This window comes from Gossypium hirsutum, chromosome A06 (assembly GCF_007990345.1).
Source record: "Gossypium hirsutum isolate 1008001.06 chromosome A06, Gossypium_hirsutum_v2.1, whole genome shotgun sequence".
In the NCBI taxonomy this organism is placed as follows: domain Eukaryota; kingdom Viridiplantae; phylum Streptophyta; class Magnoliopsida; order Malvales; family Malvaceae; genus Gossypium; species Gossypium hirsutum.
This window is the reverse complement of record NC_053429.1, coordinates 12,116,270-12,121,544: the sequence shown is the minus strand read 5'-3', so window position 1 is coordinate 12,121,544 and position 5,275 is coordinate 12,116,270. Positions and strand designations below refer to the sequence as shown.

Genomic DNA, 5,275 nt, shown 5'->3' with positions numbered 1-5,275 from the left:
TTATAGGGCCCAATGTCCAAGATTCAAGGTTCAAGTTAAAAAAAGTATCAAAATGAGGTGTCAATGACATAAAAAAATGATAAGATGACATTTAATAATTTATAAGGGATACAAAATAATGTGGTCTCTATTTCATACAATCAGTTTTTTCCTTAAAATAAATCTCATTTTGTCAAGATAAATCTAAAAATTCAAAACCTAAACTAATAAAAAAGAATATTAAACCTGATTTTTAAAAATTAAATAAATAAAAAGATTTATGTTTTTTGTACGGTTAAAAATTTTTAATTTTACAAGTGGGTTGGAATTTTAATATGACTCCTTAAATTGTATTTAATTTAAAAAATAAAAATAAAGAGGACATGCAGTAATATCTCACCTCTAATGTTTATGTTATAAATAATTACCCGTTATAATATTAAAAAATAATAATAATTTTCAACTATATAATTATTTAAAAGAAAAGTCGAGTGTTGTATTTAGGTACATAGTTAGCTATCGTTTTTTTAAAGAGACATGGATAATTATTATTTAAAAAGTGAGAAGTTATTAGAAAGTTAGATAAATTTTTTTTTGGTAGAAATAGTATTAGACTAAAATTCTAAAAAAATTACGCTCTATCAATCACTGCGTGCATTGCACGTTGAATATCTTCTTCCAATAAATTTCTCACGTATTACCGAGAATCAACTAGAACGATAAAATAATCAGTTTCACCCAACCTCCTTAATGATGTAGTCAACAACCTTTATGACTATTTATTAGTTCAAGATTTATTGGTTTTATTATTTTTTCTTCATTGTATTGATGTTATTTGACGTGTGACATCAAATTTAGCCACACACTTTATTATTGATATAGATATAATAAAATATCATCCCAGATTAGCTAAGACTAGACCATGTCACACTCATAATAAAAGTGAAAGATCAAATTTTGTATAAAAAATATAATTATGGAAGATAGCTCATCAATAAATTTATTAATTTTAAGTTTAATCATTAGAATTTTACTTTATTTTCTAGTTTTATTTAACTATTTTATATAAAAATATCAAACGTAAAAAAGCTAATATTTATATATTTTTTTAAAATGATTTTAAAAAAAAAATTTTGATTGAATTGGTGATAGAAGTATACATAGATTAGGTAATCTATCTAGCTCGAAAGGCTTGACTTGACTTGAGTTAGATTTAGACATGTATTTTTACAACTCCGTGTAAATTCTATTTGAAAAAAATTAATTTAAAAATTATTCAGAAGAAAATATATAATATTAATTAAAAATATTTTTTAATATTTTATTAATTTTTAAACCTTAAAACTAAAACGAAGAAAACAAAATCAAAAGAAAAAGAGGGCGTAGAAAGACAACAGAAGCATAGATGTTTTATTGTCTAAATGGAACGCCACAAAATTAAACATATAGAAACCATGAGTGGTGGGTAACGACACATGGAAGTCATGCAGGAAAAACCACCCCCCCCCACCCACCCACCCCAAAAAAAAGAAAAAAAAAAGAAAAGAAAAGAAAAAAAAAAGAAAGGTTGAGTTAATTCGACAACTCAACGACCTAACAAAGGATGAGCAGAACAGTGCAGAGCAGGGCTGTAATAGCTTACCTTGTCTCAAGGGATCCTTTTAAAAGGGACCCTTCATCCTTCTTTCAATTGTGGTCTTCGCTTGCCAATCCCCATCAAACTAGATATTAGGGTTAATTCTAGGTGTTCATGGGCCGGGTTGGGTCAAAGTAAAAATTTAGGCTTATTTGTTAGGTTTGGATCTAGTTTAACTCGAAAATGGGTCTAAAATTTTACTCAAACTCGACCTAGATAAAAATACTAAAACTCGAGTCTGATTCAGCCTGTCAATATTAATTTTTTATATTATATTATTTTTACATAATTTTTAAATATATATAATACATAAAAAATACTAAAAATATCAAAATAAATATTTTCGAACAAATTAAAAATAAATTTTAAAAAATATGTATACTTAAATAATACCAAGATAGATCAATTTAATAAGAAAATGTCTCTAAAATAATAATAAATTTAACAATAAAACAAGTGTTATACAATATCCAAACAATAACAACAAAATAGTAGCAACATAATAGTGAAATGGTAGCAAAATAGGGAGAAAACAACAATAAAATATCATTAAAATAACAAAAAAAATAGCAAATTTTTATCATTTAGTGAGTTAGGCCGAGTTGGGCTTGGGCCAAAAATGTATTACCTAAGGCCTGGCCCGTTTTTGAAACAGGCATTGTTTTTTGCCCAAACACATTTTTCGGGCTTATATTTTTACTCAAACCCTTTCACTTTTCGAGCGAGCCTTCTAGTCGACCAAGCGACCCGGTCCATGAGCAGGTGTAGTTAATTCACAACTTTTACCTATATTAGATATTACATCACCCACGTCAAAAATATTTTAAAATAATTAATTAATTTATAATATGAAAAATTAGAGTGAAATTTTTTAGACTCTATAAACGACTTTAAGATATGACGTGGGTCTTATAGAGTATAGTAAACAAATAAAATATATATATATAAGTGATATATTACTTAATTTAATAACATTAACTTTATTGATAAAAGTAAAAAAAATTAATTTTTAATAATAAATAATATAACGAGTTTTGCATTTTTACTTTCACTTTTGCATTTTAAATTCTTTATATTATACATATTTGAAAAATGGAGGGATCTACTTATAGCGATGTTAAATTGAAGTAGTTTTACATTTTTCCGTAATATTTTAACAATTCAATAGTTGAATTTATTAAGATATTTGTATTTGTCATGCATGTAAGTTTTTTAACCAATATGGTATTTTTATCATATTGATCTAAAATGTTATCTATATTATTATATAGAGTAAACTACAAAAAGAGTCACTTTTGCTTGCCTCAGATTACATTTTAGTCACTTACGTTATCGTTTTGTTATGAAATACTCACTCTGTCGTTAATCTCCATTACCTCCCTAATGACAATCTTATGTGTCAATCCAAATGGGTTTTAAATATCAACTTGGATGTCCAGCTGAGATGAGAATAGGTTTTTAATTTTTTTATGAAAATAGAATACAAAATTTTGCCCTAAAATCATTTTCTCCTATTTAAAAAGAAGCAATAGCTAGGTTTTGGAAAATTACCATCAGAAAATAAAACAGAAAAGCACAACGACAAAGAAGAAGAATAAGAAGAAAGAAGTCGTAAAATTGTAGAATATATAAATTTTCCAAATTTAATCAAATTTTTTATTTGTCAATATGATTTATTCTGTTTGCCTGCGTCCACTATTTATTTATCGTTTTTGAATCTATGTTTTGTCTTCTTCTTCATCAACCAATGTAGCTTTCTAGATTTGTTATTTTTCAAACCTGTTGATGCTTAATTATTATAAGATTAATTAAGGATGCTATTGGGCATTGCCCTGATTTTTCATAAATAATAAAATAAAAAATTGAACAGTTTTGAGTTAGATTTGAATATTAATGTTTGGGAGGATTTATCTCTTTCTGTTTCTTTCTTTCTCCTAGAAATGGATGAAGGGGAACTGGCAATGATTAGAAAGAAATAATAAAATGGCGGCATTGTTCATTCTTAGGTATTCTTTGCTTGTATCAATGACGGAAACAATGTTGATCAGAACTGTATTGGAGGAGTAATAGCAAATTTAGATTATCTTCCGATTGATCCCTGAAACAAAACCTATAAGAAAAAAAAATTGAAGCTGGTGGTGTGTGTAATTGAAGCAATAAACATATCGACAATGCATTTAATGTCACACCCTGAAATAAATAAGGTTAATAGAAATGATTAAATAAGAAATGAATTAGGCTAAATGGTTAAGTGTTTAGTTCCCTATCCTAAAAGTCCTAGGTTTAAGCTTCATTGCTCCTATCTGTTTTTTTTCCAATTTCAGCAAGGCTTTGGTAAATTTACCATTGTCACCCCTAGGGTTTACTAACACTAGCTATTGAATCACTTTTTCCTTTTCCTAATTAGGTTTTCACATTGCCCCATTTCCAATTCCTAATAGAATTTTTTCTCTCACTTTCTATTTCTTTTTTTCTTCTTCTTCTTCTTCTTCTTCTTCTTCTTCTTCTTCTTCTTCTTTCCTCTTTTTTACACCATATTTTCATCCTATTGTTGTTAACTATTTTTCTTTCCTGTATCGAATTGATCATCGATCCTTCATTTTCTTAACAGTGTTAGAGTTATCATCAAATAGCATCCGTTACCTTTGACAATAATAGGTAAGTGCTTCCATTTCAATGATTAAATCCCGTATTTTCATAAATTTAATGCCTGATGTTAATCTTTAAGTCCGATTAATCTTTTACGGTGTTGACTCAAGCTCTCGTGTTGATTCAGCCTAAGTCGAGAAAGGAGTATGTGGTGTATAGTGATGCATCTTACACTGGTCTTGGATGTGTATTGATGCAAGATGGAAAAGTAGTTGTCTATGCGTCAAGACAGTTTAAACCGCATGAGTGCCACTAGCTGAGTATTTTAGGTTGTTAAAAAACATGGACCTTGATTTAATTTTGCATGAAATCTGGTTTTAATAAAAGCTATATTAAATATCATTTTTCCGCTGTATTATTTATGTTTATAAAGGTATCAATGTCCCTTTTTGAGTCTCAAATAGAGATTAATTAAGTAGTTGGTGTGGGCTAATGCTTTACTGATTACCAAGAATTATTGTTCTCTTTCAACCTTGGGTATAGGTGAAGTGCTTTTAAATATCTATTGTCAACAAAAAGGTTCTTCCATGGACATAAGTTGTAATTTTTCAAAGCCCAACTATTGCTTCTTTTTAAACAGGAAAAAATTAGATTTTAAGGTAAAATTTTGTATTCTATTTTCATAAAAAAAAAATTTGTTCTCATCCCAGTTGGATATCCAAGTTGACATTTTAAACCTATTTGGACTGCCATGTAGGAATGTCATTAGAGAGGTAACAAAGCTTAACAGCTGAGTGACTACTTCGTAAAAAAACGATAATGTAAGCGGTTAAAATGTAACATTTTAAACATAAGTGACTAAAATATAATCTGAGGCAAACAAAAATGATTATTTTTGTAGTTTATCTTAATATATATTTAACAATGGAATTTTTTTTACATAAAATACATAAAAAAAATTTAATTTATTAAAATATGATAATTAAATTATTAAAATATTAATTATATAAATAATTAAAAAATATAAAACACGTAATTTTACATTGATGTAAGTTGATCTCACTCTCTTAA

The 5,275-nt window shown here is 27.3% G+C and overlaps 1 long non-coding RNA gene across 1 annotated transcript; it reads left to right on the top strand.

The window, feature by feature from the left end:
• The first annotated feature begins 4,143 nt into the window (after positions 1–4,143).
• On the top strand, positions 4,144–4,603 carry LOC121230415 (uncharacterized). Its single transcript, XR_005928405.1, has 2 exons — positions 4,144–4,273; positions 4,392–4,603. It is a non-coding gene; the product is annotated as an uncharacterized lncRNA (long non-coding RNA).
• Positions 4,604–5,275: the final 672 nt, after the last annotated feature.